An 18,220-nucleotide genomic window follows, 5' to 3' on the forward strand; every position below is an offset into this window, starting at 1 on the left:
AGACGCGACGGCGGCGCGCTCTGATTTACCCGCGCCATCGCCGTCGTCATTAGCGCTGCTGCTGCTGTTGCTGCTGTTGTTATCATCATCGCTGCTGTTGTTATCATCATCGCTGCGGCTGTTATCATCATCGCTGCTGCTGTTGTTATCATAATCGCTGCTGGTGTTATCACTTATGTCCCGTGACGCAAAGGACGCGGCTGACTCCCAGACGTTCTAAGAACGGTGTGGGCGTGTGGGATGAGACTGCTGCATTAGTGTGGATGTTTGTCATCTTAAAGCCCTGATACGGTACAAGACATTAATTCCACATTCCTATGGCAGGACCTGGGAAATTCATAAGATCATTGCAGTTGACGAACTGACAATGCTATTCATTTAATGCCACCGTGGAAATAGGATGATGATGATGGGGTAGATCGATGCAAAAGCGAACATTTTAACTCGCGACCTTCAATTGTGCGGCAATAATTACAATGGAATTGGCAGCAGTAGCAGCGGTTTGACCGCTCAGCCACAGCACGTGCTGCGGTGTGCGTGCTTCAGAAATGTTGCGCGCCCTCCTCCCCTACTTCCACCTCGCCTCCTTCCCCCACCTCGTCCACCTCGTCCACCCCCTCCCCTGGCAACACGTGACGACGTAATGGCATCGTCTCTATGGCAACCAGGGCATCCTGGAACCCACCCCCGCGCCCCTCAACCCCCCCCCAGCCCCGCCCTCTGCCTCCCCCACTTTATCCTTTCAACCACTTCAAGTACATGACAACGCAATTTGTGTTGGGGAAAGTTTCATGACTCACAGTCATTTTTATATTTTCTAGGAAATTAATTTGTTTTTTTTTAATTTAAAAGTTCAGGCCTTGTTGCTTCCAATTAAGCAGTAAATTAGATATGTCTCGCGTTGTGAGGCGCGCTCCCGCTGCGTGTGAGTAATCGTTGTTCCTCGCAAGAGGGGAAGCATCCCTCGGGGCTGCCTTGGTAACCCGCTTGCTTCTTCCAGCCGATGGCCAGGAACAACGAGGCCACAGCATGCTGACGAATCCCGAAACATATGGAAACCGGTCCAGAGTTTTCTTGCCGAAGCTTAACTCAAAACTGGGTGGATGAAGGAGAGTAGTCTCCAAGCCAAGATGAGTTTGCGTCAATTTGGGTGCCTCTCGTTCGACTCTCGCTCTGACCATGTCCTTGCCAAGTCGTGGTCTCAGATGCCACTGTGTTCTGTCGCCTCCAGACGCGCGCTGCCTCGGAAGTGCCGTGTGAACATCTCACGACGACGATCATGATGATGATCATGATGATGATCATGATGATGATCATGATGACGATCACGATGACGATCACGATGACGATCATGATGACGATCATGATGATGATGATCATGATGATGATCATGATGCTCGCACAAATTCTGTTGGAAAACATTCGTTCAGGAGGTCGCACGATGACTGACTGATATGATTTTGCTTCAGCGCAGTGGGACAGTCCCTCGCGGCCGACATCTTCAGCCTCGAATCCCCGAACCGCATCGGGGTCCCGGCGCGGCGAGTTTGGGGTAGGAGCCTCGAGGCCCCGGTGGGACCAGGAGGGCAGCACGGAGCCAGTGGTGCGGACACTCGAGACGTCACTCGAAGTGCCAATTTAGTTCAACCCAGCACGGCATTGTTGAATCTAAAGACTCTTTTTCAAGAAGGTGCTGCTGTGTGCTGCTACACTGGGATATTTGGCCTAAGTTTATCAATGAGAGTTTGGCTTCATTAGAGAGGAAACCAGAGCACCCGCAGAAAAACGGGGTCTCGACGTTATGTATCATCATCATTATTACCAAGCCCTGGACTAGCCAATGCTGGATGAAGACCACGCAACGTTGTGGAATACAGAAAAAAATCATATTTTCTTAAATAATTAATCGTAGGAATGTTATGTGAATGAAGGATATATATGGATGCGTGTCCGTGCGTCTGCACTCTCTGCGCGCGCGTCTCTCGGTTTCTGCCGACAGATTTCACGGGCAGTAAAAACATTTTTGACATTTTAGAATGACGCGCACCGTATGAAATGTGGAAGACAGACGCCATTGTACACACACACACACAACCACAAAGACACAAGCACACACACAACAACAACAACAACCGCCATTTGCCACTAAATGGAGGTGACGTCACCACGACGCTTGTGCCAGGCTAGGTGCACCTTGAGGCCACGTGAAGTGTCGAACGCCCGCTGGCAGGAGGTCACGAAGCAGACCCAGGTGCCACGGGTCGACTTACTGAGATGACTGAGATGACTGGCTGATGCACCACCTGTGCCCCCTACTGTGCCAGCCTGCTGGGCTTTAGCCACCCGACGCTGCACTCGTTGTTCTGAGCGTCGCTCCTCCACCCTCCGTTGTTGTTGGAGGGCGACTGCCTCCAACTGCCCAGTAGCAGCGTCCTTCACGAGCCTCCTCCACAGAGGCCGATCTTGACACCGCTGGTACCAGTCATCGGCAAGTCCACTCAGCTCCACATCCTCCTATACCACATCACTCCATCTCTTCTCTAGCCCGTGCCGCGCCCGTTTAGTCCCATCGATCCGGCCGAACAAAAGCTGTTTAGGCATGCAGTGACTGGGCATGCGGGCTACATGGCCCAGCCAACGCAGCCTTGCCTGCGTCGGTTGGGCACAAGGTGTCTCATCTAAGGTGAGTCTACCTAGTGGAGACCTCATACCGGTTCAGGTATTTTGTCACTGACGTTGGCGACGTTGGCCGTGAGCAGGAATCAAACTATGATTGCTGAGCTCGCAGGACTGTGCGCTAACCATTGTACCACTGCTCCCCAGGCACACGCAGACAACGAATCACACAAGTGGTGCCCTGGGGTTGCGGGACTGCTGCTGGTGGTCGTAGCGTTGGTGGTGTTGTTGATCGTGAAGGTGCTAGTGGTTGTCGTGGTGGTGGTGGGGCGATGGTAGCAGTGAGATTTTGAGAGTAGTGGCGACAGTGGTGATGGCTCTGGTGTTGTTAATTTTGGTTGCAATGGTGGTGATGTTGTTGTTGGTTTTCATGGTCGTGGTGGTTCTGATTATAGTGGTGGAGCTGTTGGTCTAGGTGGTGGTGGTTCTGGTGGTAGTGGCGGTAGTTGTAGTAGTGGTGGGGCTCGTGGTTCTGGTGGTAGTGGTGATGGTTGTGTAACCCCCGTGAGCATTCACGACGAGTCGGCTCCCATCGTTAATGCAGATACCGCGCATCTATCAAACACCACGGTCCATAAATAATCTCACCGCCACCCTGACTCGGGCGCAAGACGCACGCGTCGGGTTGGTACATGTCTCTCACATGTTACATGTCTCTCACATGTTACATGTCTCTCACATGTTACATGTCTCTCACATGTTACATGTCTCTCACATGTTACATGTCTCTCACATGTTACATGTCTCTCACATGTTACATGTCTCTCACATGTTACATGTCTCTCACATGTTACATGTCTCATACATGGGAGTGAGCGAGTGATGCGGCACGGATATAGCTCAGTTTGTGCTTAGAGCGAGACCAGTCCTGACGGTGACGTTTTATTTTCAGCCTCCTAAAGGTTGTGGGTGATATTTCATTGCCATGGTTTTGTGAGCCCAGGACGACGATGAGCGTCTGCATCTGGAGGCTCTGAAGGGCGGACGAATCTGATTTTTTCTGACATCGAAATGTGACATCAGATATATATTTTTTCATCCGAAAACTAAAATATGTCAACGGTTGAGAGGGGTGGAGGGACGCTACGATTGAGCCGAGCTGGGAGCTGCGGCATAGACAGCGTGTAGCACCAGGGCTTTGTGGCGCTTGAGTCATCAGTTTTGTAATGTTATGATCATCGTCATCGGTTATTTATCTTCCGGTGTTTTACACTAAGTCAGTACAATGTATTACAAGCTGATAGAGCACAACTTTACGAGCATTTTTTTTTAAATCAAACCTACATCGTGTGTAATGCTCACGTAACGGGATACGTGTAAATGACGGGGCCTTACACTTTTTCCGAATTGTTCCTCTGGACAACCATCAAAACGTGGTCTTACAGTGATAAAAACCCAAATATACCCCAAGACACGTGGCTGCTCTTGTTTGCTTTATAGAGCTCAACGTGCAGTGCGTGTTGTCACGTGTTGCAAGTTGCGTTGTCACGCGTAGCACGTGGTCACGCGTAGCACGTGGTCACGCGTAGCACGTGGTCACGCGTAGCACGTGGTCACGCGTAGCACGTGGTCACGCGTAGCACGTGGTCACGCGTAGCACGTGGTCACGCGTAGCACGTGGTCACGCGTAGCACGTGGTCACGCGTAGCACGTGGTCACGCGTAGCACGTGGTCACGCGTAGCACGTGGTCACGCGTAGCACGTGGTCACGCGTAGCACGTGGTCACGCGTAGCACGTGGTCACGCGTAGCACGTGGTCACGCGTAGCACGTGGTCACGCGCTACTCGAGTCGTTTCACGCATCGAGCGTGCGGCATTGCGCAGCTCACCTGGGGCGCTGACTGTCATTTGTGATTTGGTTCAAGAAAAACTTTTTGATATTTTGTTTGTCGTTGTGATGAAAGCATGCCGAGCAGTGGCTGCCGGGTTTCTCACATACAGTGAGGGAAAAAAGTATTTGATCCCCTGCTGCTTTTGTACGTTTGCCCACTGACAAATAAATGACCAGTCTATAATTTTAATGGTAAATTTATTTGAACATTGAGAGACAGAATAACAACAAAATCCAGAAAAACGCATGTCAAAAATGTTATAAATTGATTTGCATTTTAATGAGGAAATAAGTATTTGACCCCTCTGCAAAACATTACTTAGTACTTGGTGGCAAGCCCTTGTTGGCAATCACAGAGGTCAGACGTTTCTTGTAGTTGGCCACCAGGTTTGCACACATCTCAGGAGGGATTTTGTCCCACTCCTCTTTGCAGATCTTCTCCAAGTCATTAAGGTTTCGAGGCTGACGTTTGGCAACTCGAACCTTCAGCTCCCTCCACAGATTTTCTATGGGATTAAGGTCTGGAGACTGGCTAGGCCACTCCTGGACCTTAATGTGCTTCTTCTTGAGCCACTCCTTTGTTGCCTTGGCCGTGTGTTTTGGGTCATTGTCATGCTGAAATACCCATCCATGACCCATTTTCAATGCCCTGGCTGAGGGATGGAGGTTCTCACCCAAGATTTGACGGTATATGGCCCCGTCCATCGTACTCTTTGGTTCTATTGGGTAAAGTCACGTAGGTGAAAATAAAATAACATGATGCGGTGAAGTTGTCCTGTCCCCTTAGCAGAAAAACACCCCTAAAGCATGTTTCCACCTCCATGTTTGACGGTGGGGATGATGTTCTTGGGGTCATAGGCAGCATTCCTCCTCCTCCAAACACGGCGAGTTGAGTTGATGCCAAAGAGCTCCATTTTGGTCTCATCTGACCACAACACTTTCACCCAGTTGTCCTCTGAATTATTCAGATGTTCATTGGCAAACTTCAGACGGGCATTTATATGTGCTTTCTTAAGCAGGGGGACCTTGCGGGCGCTGCAGGATTTCAGTCCTTCACGGCGTAGTGTGTTACCAATTGTTTTCTTGGTGACTATGGTCCCAGCTGCCTTGAGATAATTGACAAGATCCTCCCGTGTAGTTCTGGGCTGATTCCTCACCGTTCTCATGATCATTGCAACTCCACGAGGTGAGATCTTACATGGAGCCCTAGGCCGAGGGAGATTGACAGTTCTTTTGTGTTTCTTCCATTTGCGAATAACCGCACCAACTGTTGTCACCTTCTCACCAAGCTGCTTGGCAATGGTCTTGTAGCCCATTCCAGCCTTGTGTAGGTCTACAATCTTGTCCCTGACATCCTTGGAGAGCTCTTTGGTCTTGGCCATGGTGGAGAGTTTGGAATCTGATTGATTGATTGCTTCTGTGGACAGGTGTCTTTTATACAGGTAACAAGCTGAGATTAGGAGCACTACCTTTAAGAGTGTGCTCCTAATCTCAGCTCGTTACCTGTATAAAAGACACCTGGGAGCCAGAAATCTTTCTGATTGAGAGGGGGTCAAATACTTTTTTCCCTCATTAAAATGCAAATCAATTTATATCATTTTTGACATGCGTTTTTCTGGATTTTGTTGTTGTTATTCTCTCTCTCACTGTTCAAATAAACCTACCATTAAAATTATAGACTGATCATTTCTTTGTCAGTGGGCAAACGTACAAAATCGGCAGGGGATCAAATACTTTTTTCCCCTCACTGTAGAACATCGTCATGAGCAGCAGCAGCCATGATCGATCCACTGGTGGATGATGCCCTCCCCAAATTGTCGGCACCTTGTGCGGTCTTGGGATGGAAGCATCCCATCAACCTTCCGCACACGAGCCGATGGACCTCATTTGGGCCGTGTTCCCTCCTTTGGTTGCCACTCGGTCGTTCGTCTCGACACCCGCCCGTCTCCCCATCCCTCCCGGTCTCAACAACATCACGTCCGCCGTGAGCGAGGGAGTCGAACGTTATTCCGCGAGTCGATCGACGCACCGTCGCCCCCTGACTCTGCATCCCGCGGAGAGCTTAGTGAGATTCTCACCATCGTGCTGAAGCAAGGAAGACCTGGGGCGGTGGCTCTCCGACGTTGGGGGAGGGGGGTGGTAGTCATTGATGTTGGAGTATTTAATTTTTTCCCTGGGGGCGGGGGGCTGTGCTCGTGCCCGTGATTTGTCCGGGCGGTAGCAGCAGGTGCGGCAGCCAAGATAAAGCCTACGGGCGCACGTGCGAGCCTCTTGGCCTCTCTTGACAGATCACTTATTCCAGCTCTCTTCCGCCACGTCAAAGAAATTATCACGAGCCCGCCCTGTGCATTCCGTTCCTCGTTATCTGTCGCACAAATTGGATTTCTTTTTTACTCTCAAAAATGTGTTTAAGTAATTGGAATTGGGTGGGAAAAAAATAAAATCTGCTCTGTGATGGTGACACGTTTCGTACGGAGGAAGGTTCTGCTTTGTTTGCAGAGGGGGCTTCGCGGGCCCTGAGCGAAGATGCCCACAGGCTCGAATGGACAAGCGGCCAGCGACAAACAGCACCGCGCAACGGATTAGAGTGCGCAACACGCTTCCTGAACAGACGCGTGGGGCTCCCGTCTGTGCCATCCGTCCTGTGCTCGCGTCCCCGCCGCGCTCGCCTCCACTCATGCCCACGTCCACCCTGGCGCGGCCGCCGCCGCCTCGCAGTGCCACCGTGGGCAAGGCCACCGCTGCGCGAATCTGTTATCCTCTTAAGGGCTCGGCTGTCGAAATCGCGAAAGTTCGCGATCCCGAGGAAAATGTTTTGACAGAAACCACGGCGATGTCTCTACCATCGCGAACACCGGAGACGAACGTCGAGCAGGCCACGCGATTTCTCCAGCATGTGGCTCTAAATCGAGCTGGGCAGCAATCCAATTGCCTCGGTAACCGATGACTCATCGGATAACGTGAAAATAGTTCGGAAGGTGCAGAGCGGGGCTTGGCGATGCCATCAGCATCATCAGCCGCGTCACGCTGCGTGCCCAAGAGGCTCGTGGGCACGAGCTGGAGGATGTTGCATCCAGATATTCTCCAGCAATCGGTAGTTCATGGCTGCTGATGATACGGGTTTACGGATCGTGCATCTCGCTAGGATTTCCGTGATCACTCCTCTCGGCGTCAACTCCGATTATTCCCTCTCTCCCTCTCCTCAGGTCTCGGATAAAGCCGAGCAGAGCTCTCAGAGGAATCGGTGCTCACCACCACCCCCACCACCAACCCCACCACCACCTCCACCTCTTCCATGTGACAGGTGCCGCGTGCCAATCCCCACACGCCCCACCGCCACTGCCGATGCAGTGGGGCTCACGTCGAGTCGCAGGGGCGCGCGGTCGTACCAGGCTAGGTGCGTGCGTACCAGGCTAGGTGCGTGCGTTTTGTGTCGTCGCGGTTTAGCGGAACGTGGCCGGGCCCGCGGTCAGCGGAGCGATGCCTCGGGGGTTCCGTCCGAACCTCGTGGTTCTGAGGGCGCGGGAGCAGCGGCAGCTGCATCCACAGATTCGCGTTTGTTTCGTGGAACCCGACTCCGCCTCAAAGCTGTCGCGCTTGGACAGGAGAGCGCCGCCGCTTCTGCTGTGCAGTTGCGCGTCCCTTGCGGAGTAAAAAAACCACAACGAGATCGCACTCTGCCAAGAGTGCGAGTGGCGCGTGAAAGCGCGAGCGGTTTAGGAGCGGAGGAGTGGAACACTGCACGGGATGGGCTGTGCGTGTCGTGGTCTTGACGTGGACACCATTTTCGCGTCTTCACTTTGGCTGCGTTCCCCGTTGCCTGCCAGTCGCTGGGGCGAGGTCGCCCGCATGGGCAGATGCGGGCCGGGGCGGGGGCGGGCCGGGGCGGGTGGCACCGCGTGGCACCGCGTTTGCAGGGGCAGCGTTTGGGTGGCTCAATTGATCACGGGTTAATTGGTTTCGGTTCCAATGACGGCGGATTCTCTGATTCGATCAGAGCGCGGGCAACGGAATGTTGAAATGAGTGACTGCGAGCCGTGACACGGGGTGACTCCGCGGGAGATATATTCCGTGTTTCCATTAACCACAGGAATTGAGTTTGTACTCAAGCACCCCCCTCGCCCCCCACGCCCCCCACGCCACGTGTCTGGATGTTTGGCCAGCGCGAGGCGCCTGCCACGAGGGTGGTGGAGTTTTTTTTTCTTCTCCCGCTCGAATTTGCCGCGCAGTGCCGGGGCCCGAAGTCTTCGTCAGAATTTTAGCTCAATGAGCATCGCGGCTTTGGGGCTCATCTCTTGTTTACAGCTCTGCACAGATCCAGTGGTGGAAATTCCACATTCGTATGGCGGGGGTGAGTCGATATATCGACCACTGTTGACTTACCCACAACTCTCAAACCATCTGATTGCGAGTTGCTCACCCAACCGATCGGGCACCTGGCCAGAATGTTTTGAAAACTCAAACAAATAAATATATGATCGCGTTTGTGGGGGACGACCGACCCTCATCGATGTGGGTACTCTAAGTTGGAAAATCATGGAAGAGCCACCTTTTTTATTTTTTACAATTGAAGCTGCCCATCAACTGGCACCTCCGATTATAATCACGGGTGGCTACGCACGACGTTCAACATAGAGTATTCGGCTCTCAGGTTGTGGGAGACGGCCGGAGTGAGATTGGCGGTCCATGGGAGCGAGGGGAGGCTCCACGTGGCGCGCGATGGGACGCGTTGGCAGCTGCAGCGAGCCGAGATGGCGCCACACGCCCCACCTCGTCAGCTCCACCTCACGCCCCACCTCACGCCCCACCTCGTCAGCTCCACCTCATACCCCACCTCGTCAGCTCCACCACACGCCCCACCTCGTCAGCTCCGCCACACGCCCCACCTCGTCAGCTCCGCCACACGCCCCACCTCGTCAGCTCCGCGACGCGAAGCGGGCCTGAGCCTGGTTTGCGCTTGGATGAATACTCCAAGCCTGTAATACCTGGAGGTGCGGAATGCCAGAATTGTGTAGGTTTGGGCTATGAGATGGCCAGAAAATGTAGGTACAGAAATGGACGTTTGAATCAAACTGTGCAGAGCGTTAAGTAGTTAAACCCCCCCCCCCGTCATGCACGCGTGTGCTCTGTCTAAGTGCTCTGTCTGAGTCCTCCCACACGAAGACAAACGCCCATTCACGTTAATGGCCATCTCTTGAGACTCCTCAGTGAGGCGATTCGGTGATGTTATTTTCCACTGTGATGTTTCGCGGCTAACGTCAGTGGTGATGCCAGCATTGAAATGATGAGCACCTGATGAGTACACAGGAACTGGGGAGACAAAGGCGGCCGGGTGTAGTTTTGGCGACTCCATTCCCTTGTGGACCGTACAGGGCTTAACGGGTGCTCGCTAACAGCACTTGCACCAACAGTCTGATGATGACCGTGCAGGGCTGCCTTATTGTAGTGGCAGTGATGGTGGCACGTCTCTGTTGTTATTGTTCTAGATGCACCAGTAGAGACCGCTGTCATAGCGTCCACACTCTGCTCTCAGTCATCCTGCGCTTCGGAGCACGACAAGCAATCTGACTTTCATGTAGTAGCAGGAGTAATAACATGCCACGATCATATGTCTTGTGAGATTGTTGCTTTTATTGTCAAAGACTTTAAGACTATTCTCCCGAAAGAATAACATTAATATGAGCACAAGTTGAGAAGTTGTAACAATTTTTAATGAAACGCGTCACTCTTGTGTGTTCGCTACTCCCGCCTTCTAAGGTGTCGCTATCCGTTATTAAACATCTTCCAAACTCCTGCCACCAATTCATTCAAATTCAAAGTTTATTTGTTACTAGCGGAGAATTCCGTGTTGCCAGTTACCCAGCTAGTTTGGGTGCTAACAGCCCGCAGCAGCCACAAACAACAACAGCGTTCATAAGAGGAGCTCAGCAAGCAGCCAGCCAGGCCACTCGAGTCGTGGATGATGTCTATTCGTAGTATGATGGTGATGGGACAGTATATCGAAGAAAAGACCCCCGTATAGCCTTAACAGACTTTCGTGGCAAGTGCTGTTAGCGAGCACTGATGAAGTCCGACACGACACTCAAGGGGGGTGGGTGGCCAGCGCCATACCCGGCCGCCTTTGTCTCCCCAATGCTGATGTTTTACACACCGCACCAGGTACTCATTTGAGGCTGAGTCGACCTCGGGAAGGCTCAGGAACGATTCAGATAATCGTCGCTCGTGTTAGACGTGAGCGGGAATCGAACTGTGGTGGCTGGGTTCGTAAAGCGCAGCGCGCTAACCGCTCCACTGCCCCCCCCCCCCCCCCACCAAGTGCACTGTGATGATGTATCACGCATTGTGATGTATCACGCATTGTGATGATGCATCACGCATTGTGGTGATGTATCACGCATTGTGATGATGTATCACGCATTGAGATGATGTATCACGCATTGTGATGTATCACGCATTGTGATGTATCACGCATTGTGATGATGTATCACGCATTGTGGTCATGTATCACGCATTGTGATTATGTATCACGCATTGTGATGATGTATCACGCATTGTGGTGATGTATCACGCATTGTAGTGATGTATCACGCATTGTGATGGTTTATCATGCATTGTGATGAAGTATCACGCATTGCGATGGTGTATCACGCATTGTGATGATGTATCACGCATTGTGGTGATGTATCACGCATTGTGGTGATGTATCACGCATTGTGACGATGTATCACGCATTGTGGTGATGTATCACGCATTGTAGTGACGTATCACGCATTGTGATGATGTATCACGCATTGTGGTGATGTATCACGCATTGTGATGATGTATCACGCATTGAGATGATGTATCACGCATTGTGATGTATCACGCATTGTGATGTATCACGCATTGTGATGATGTATCACGCATTGTGGTGATGTATCACGCATTGTGATGATGTATCACGCATTGAGATGATGTATCACGCATTGTGATGATGTATCACGCATTGTGATGATGTATCACGCATTGTGGTGATGTATCACGCATTGTGGTGATGTATCACGCATTGTGATGGTTTATCATGCATTGTGATGAAGTATCACGCATTGTGATGGTGTATCACGCATTGTGATGATGTATCACGCATTGTGGTGATGTATCACGCATTGTGGTGATGTATCACGCATTATGACGATGTATCACGCAGTGTGGTGATGTATCACGCATTGTAGTGACGTATCACGCATTGTGATGATGTATCACGCATTGTGGTGACGTATCACGAATTGTGATGACGTATCACGCATCGTGGTGATGTATCACGCATTGTGATGATGTATCACGCATTGTGGTGATGTATCACGCATTGTGGTGGTGTATCACGCATTGTGATGGTGTATCACGCATTGTGATGGTGTATCACGCATTGTGGTGGTGTATCACGCATTGAGATGATGTATCACGCATTGTGATGATGTATCACGCATTGTGATGATGTATCACGAATTGTGGTGATGTATCACGCATTGTGGTTATGTATCACGCATTGTGGTGATGTGTCACGCATCGTGATGATGTGTCACGCATCGTGATGATGTGTCACGCATCGTAATGATGCATCACGCATCGTGATGAAGTATCACGCATCGTGGTGATGTATCACGCATCGTAGTGATGTACCACGCATCGTGATGATGTATCACGCATCGTGTTGATGTATCACGCATCGTGTTGATGTATCACGCATCGTGTTCATGTATCACGCATCGTGTTGATGTATCACGCATCGTGATGATGTATCACGCATTATGATGATGTATCACGCATTGTGGTGATGTATCACGCATCGTGATGATGTATCACGCATCGTGGTGATGTATCACGCATCGTGATGATGTATCACGCATCGTGATGATGTATCACGCATTGTGGTGATGTATCACGCATCGTGGTGATGTGTCACGCATCGTGGTGATGTATCACGCATCGTGATGGTGTATCACGCATCGTGATGGTGTATCACGCATCGTGATGGTGTATCACGCATCGTGGAGAAGTATCACGCATCGTGGTGATGTATCACGCATCGTGGTGATGTATCACGCATCGTGATGATGTATCACGCATTGTGATGATGTATCACGCATTGTGGTGATGTATCACGCATTGTGATGATGTATCACGGATTGTGATGATGTATCACGCATTGTGATGATATATCACGCATTGTGGTGATGTATCACGCATTGTGGTGATGTATCACGCATTGTGATGATGTATCACGGATTGTCATGATGTATCATGCATTGTGATGATGTATCACGCATTGTGGTGACGTATCACGCATTGTGATGGTGTATCACGCATTGTGATGACGTATCACGCATTGTGATGATATATCACGCATTGTGGTGATGTATCACGTATTGTGATGATTTATCACGCATTGTGATGATGTATCACGCATTGTGATGGTGTATCACGCATTATGATGATGTATCACGCATTGTGATGAAGTATCACGCATTGTGGTGACGTATCACGCATTGTGGTGATGTATCACGCATTGTGGTGATGTGTCACGCATCGTGATGATGTATCACGCATCGTGATGATGTGTCACGCATCGTGATGAAGTATCACGCATCGTGGTGATGTGTCACGCATCGTGATGATGTATCACGCATCGTGATGATGTATCACGCATCGTGGTGATGTATCACGCATCGTGGTGGTGTATCACGCATTGAGATGATGTATCACGCATTGTGATGATGTATCACGTATTGTGATGATGTATCACGGATTGTGGTGATGTATCACGCATTGTGGTGATGTATCACGCATTGTGATGATGTATCACGCATTGTGATGATGTATCACGCATTGTGATGATGTATCACGCATTGTCATGATGTATCACGTATTGTGATAATGTATTACGCGTTGTGATGATGTATCACGCGTTGTGATGATGTATCACGCATTGTGGTGATGTATCACGCATTGTCATAATGTATCACGCATTGTGATAATGTATCACGCATTGTAATGTATCACGCATTGTGAGAATGTATCACGCATTGTGATAATGTATCACGCGTTGTGATGATGTATCACGCATTGTGATGATGTATCACGCATTGTGATGTATCACGCATTGTGATAATGTATCACGCATTGTGATAATGTATCACGCATTGTGATAATGTATCACGCATTGTAATGATGTATCACGCATTGTGATGTATCACGCGTTGTGATGATGTATCACGCATTATGATGATGTATCACGCGTTGTGGTGATGTATCACGCATTGTGGTGATGTATCACGCATTGTGGTGATGTATCACGCATTGTGATGATGTATCACGCATTGTGATGATGTATCACGCATTGTGATGATGTATCACGCATTGTGATGATGTATCACGGACGTCCCGCTTCACTCGCCGCGATTCCTCGCTCGACAGCCAAGGGGCAGTGTCGCCCCATCCTCTCCCTCTGCAGCACGCACCCACACGCACACATCACAACACATCACACGCACCCCCACCCGTATCCCCCTCGTCACACACCCCCCGCCCCACCACCAGCAGCTGGAGGATCCTTAAAATCACAGCGGGCGAGTGCGAGTGGGGAGATGTTGGGTGAGCGCGCAGCGGAGACCCGGGGAGCTGCGCGGGGCTCTCGGCGTTTGGTGGGGCGAGTCGAGCGGCGAGTCGAGCGGGAGTCGAGCGGGAGTCCCGTAGCCCGAGTCGGGATCCGGGTCGCGGGATCTGAGCGGCGGAGACCGGGAGAGACCGGGAGCCGCGTATCGGAGTCACGGTGAGCCGTTACGTCTCAGCTTCGTGGCATGCTGATGGTGCTGATTAGGCTATTGCTGCTGCTGCTGCTGATAGTGATGCTTTGGTTGTGAACGAAGGGGGTAGCCCTATGAGGAGCGGGGGCGCCGCAGTTAGCGCACTGCGCTACGAACCCGGCAACCCGAGGTACGTTTCCGGGCCACGGCTAACATAAGTGGCGATACCATCATTGAAATGAGTACCATATGTGTGGTATATAAACAGCAGCACTGGGGATAGACAAGGGCGACCGGGTGCGGTGCTGGTAACACCACCCCGAAGTGCACCGTGCTGGCATTAATAGGTGCTCGCTAACAGCACTTGCCCCAACAGTCTCGTGAAGGATATCCGCGGGATCTTTGTCTTCCATGGAAGTCATGGCCGTTATGATGATGAGGATGATCACAATCATGATGATGAACATCACCATCATCACTGCTCGCTTTGAAAAATACAAATCCTTATGGCAGTGAGCAGGTGTGCTTGCAGGCAGTACAGCTGTCTCTGTGTGTGAATGAATGAATGAATTTGTCTTCACAAATAGGGTCCCGTTATCTCTTATCGTGGCCAATCGTCGCATTTTCTTTGCCTGTGGCTGGTGTCTGTGTGTATAGTGCAGTATAGTGCAGTGTCGTGCAGGCGAAATAGACAGTCTATGTCGACAGTATACCCTGTAGGCGGGTGTGCGTGCGTAGGGGGTCAGCGCTCTGCGCTAACACGCGCACAGCGCAGTCGCAGGTGTACACACAAAGACAAAGATCCCCCGTTCAGCCTTAAGATAATGTTGGCGCAAGTGGTGTTGGCGAGCACCTATTCAGACCAACGCGGCGCACAAGGGGGTGGTTGACCAGTACCACGCCCGGCCACCTTTGTCTCCCCAATGCTGATGTTTACATACCGCGCAAGGTTCTGATTTAAGGCTGAGTCGACCTATGAGAGGCCGAGCACCGGTTTAGATAATCGTCACCAATGTTGGGTCAGTGGGCTAACCACTACACTACCTCTCCCCACGTGTATGTATGTTGAACTTCTGTCGCACCGTACGTAGCCAAATGTGCTAATCGGAGGTGTACACTCGCAGACACGTGTACACACAAACACGTATACACACGGGTGAATGCGAATACTGCATTTGTACACATCGGTGTATGAGTATATGCAAGTGCACTCACAGGAGTACGCAAAGATCAACACACACACGGGTAAAACATACTCGTGTGCACCCTGGTGCACGCACACGTGTAGATAAAGATGACCACGCAGGTGCACGCACCAAGCATATGCACAGGGGAACAACACAAGTGTAGAGACAAATATCCCCCATACAGCCTTCGACAGACTGCTAGGGGAAATGCTGCGAGAGAGCACCTTTGAAAGCCGGCACACCAGGAGTTGGGTGGCCAGCACCACGCCCGGCCGCCTTTTTCTCCGCAGTGGCGATGCTTTGCACACCGCACCAGGTACTCATTTGAGGCTGAGTCGACCTCGGGAAGGACCTGGACCGGTTTGAATCATCGTCACCGGTGTTACGGGAATCGAATTCGGGTCGCCGTGTTCGTTGCGCAGTGCGCTAATCGCTACACCACCGCTCCCCATAACACACACCAATACCAACATAACCGCCATTCGTCACTAAGTGACTTCGGCGACACCACGGTGCCTGTGCCAGGCTAGGTTCACTTTGAGGCCACGTGAAGTGTCGAAGGCTCGCTGACAGGAGGTCTCGGGATAGACCCTGCAGGTGCCATGGGTTGTCTGACTGAGATGACTGGTGGATACGCCAGCTATGCCAACTTGCCGCATTTTAGCGCTCCGCTCGTTGTTGTGAGCGTCCCTCCTCTGCCCTCCGTTGTTGCTGGAGGGCGACTGCCTCCAACTACCCAGTAGCAGTAGCGTCCTTCACGAGCCTCCTCCACAGAGGCCGATCTTGACACCGCCGGCAAGTCCACTCAGCTCCACATCCTCCCGTACTGCATCAGTCCAACTCTTCTCCAGCCCGTGTTGTGCCCGTATAGCCCCCTCTTTGCGGCCAAACAGAAGCTGCTTGGGCATGCATTGGCTGGGCATGCGGGCAACATGACCCAGCCAATGCAGCCTTGCCTGCCGAAGGAACTCACTGATGGGAAAGTGTCGAGATCTTTAAAGGATTCGTCAGCTCCTGACACAATCCAGTCTGGTTAAGCCCAGGATGGATCGTCGGCATGCCAGCCTGAATGTTTATAACCGGCGCAGATGTTCTATTATAGGGGTTCACGTTTCAGAAGCTTTGTGCGGAGCGACGACCAGGTGTAGCTTCCACAGCATTGTGCAGCCGATAAAAAGATAATGCTCCCCGACTGATTGAGAGTGATACTTCTGCTGTCAAACCGGAACTGGTCATAAGCACACTACCCAGGTATGGGACACTCTCCACTCTCCACAACTGCTCCATCACCAATGGGGAGCCTAGGGGGTGTAGTGTTTGATGACACAAAAGACCCAGGCACGTGGCGCTGATGGTAAGGCCCCACCTCTTAGTGGCACACTCCAGGTTCAGCAGTAGCGCCTCCAACTGCTCCTCTGAGTGAGCGGCAATTACCAGATCATCGGCATACATAACATGGTTGACCAATAGGGAGCCATTTCTCGACCGCACCCGGGCATTGATCAGCCTCTCGTTATATCTGTACCAGATGGAAATTCCTACGGTAGAGCCATGGAAAGCTTCTAGAACTACATGATCAAAGATAACATTAAATAATGTGGGAGCCAGAGGGCATCCCTGTCGCACCCCAGGTGAACAGGGAATGGCTCCGACTTCTGGCCACGTAGCTTTACCCGGGACTGCCCACCATCATGAAGGCCTTTCATGATTGTGAGCAGAGAGTCAGGGACTCCGAAAGCACAAATAACTGCCCACAGCCCTGGCCTGTTGATGGTATCATAGACCTTGACTAGCTCAATAAAACAGCGATGTAGGTCTTGTTGGAATTCCCTACACTTCTCCTTTAGCAGACGGAAAGAGAATATGACATCCGTTCAGGACAGCCCTGGTCTGAAGCCACATTGGGGCTCCGCAAGCCTCTCCTCAGAGTGCCTGACAAGGTGATGTTGAATAACACTGTGTAACACATTTTTTTTGTTTCTGGGTAGTAAGTGTTATTTCCTAATTGCTTATGCCTCAAAAGTACAGAAAATAGCTATTATTCTACACACACTTTGCTTTTGTGACCAGGACAGTGATATTTTGAAATCTACCTATTTTCATTCACATAAAGTCATAGAAAAGTAACATATGATTCAAGATTAACATGTATTTATACTAAAGTCATACAAAAATTACTACAAAAGATTTAGACACCAAGGCGCACTACCATAGGCGGGACTAGCCACAGCGGACCGAATTCTCTGTGGGGAGGAACAACGTCAAGTGGTAGCCACTGGTGGACCCCCAGAAGGTGCTGATGCCACCACCGCACATCAAATTGGGCCTTGTGAAACAATTTGTCAGAGCTGTAGATAAGGGATCGGCAGCCTTCAAGTACCTTCAAGACGTCTTCCCTAAGCTGTCTGAGGCAAAGGTCAAAGCCGGTGTCTTCGTCGGACCAGAGATAAAGAAGATCCTGGAGTGCAATGAATTCCCCAAGAAGCTCACTAATAATGAGAAAGCGCCTTGGGACAGCTTTGTCGCAGTGGTTCGTGGCTTCCTGGGCCATCACAAGGTCGAAAACTCTGTGGAGCTGGTTGAGACTCTGGTGAAGAACTACGGCACAATGGGCAGTAGGATGTCCCTCAAAGTCCATATCCTTGATGCTCATCTTGATAAATTCAAGGAGAACATGGGAGCGTACTTGGAGGAGCAAGGCGAGTGCTTCCACCAGGATATAATGGACTTTGAATGCCGCTACC

General features: G+C 51.0%; 1 protein-coding gene across 7 annotated transcripts in view; it reads left to right on the plus strand.

Moving 5' to 3' along the window:
* LOC116940058 (xylosyl- and glucuronyltransferase LARGE1-like) overlaps positions 1 to 18,220 on the plus strand; it is a 136,613-nt gene that overhangs the window by 52,214 nt on the left and 66,179 nt on the right. For 3 of the 7 annotated variants that reach the window (XM_076065474.1, XM_076065473.1, XM_076065475.1), the window contains one exon: positions 7,714 to 7,811. The exons of 2 other annotated variants lie outside the window; for them this stretch is intronic. The gene's annotated coding sequence lies outside the window, so the exon portion shown is untranslated. Of the gene's footprint in view, positions 1 to 7,713; positions 7,812 to 13,831; positions 14,316 to 18,220 lie in introns of those variants that run through there. 2 more of the 7 variants (XM_076065477.1, XM_032949346.2) reach the window with 1 other exon arrangement.

The sequence above is a fragment of the Petromyzon marinus genome, chromosome 7 (assembly GCF_048934315.1).
Source record: "Petromyzon marinus isolate PM22_M1 ecotype Great Lakes invasive population chromosome 7, UKy_Petmar_22M1.pri1.0, whole genome shotgun sequence".
Lineage (NCBI taxonomy): Eukaryota > Metazoa > Chordata > Hyperoartia > Petromyzontiformes > Petromyzontidae > Petromyzon > Petromyzon marinus.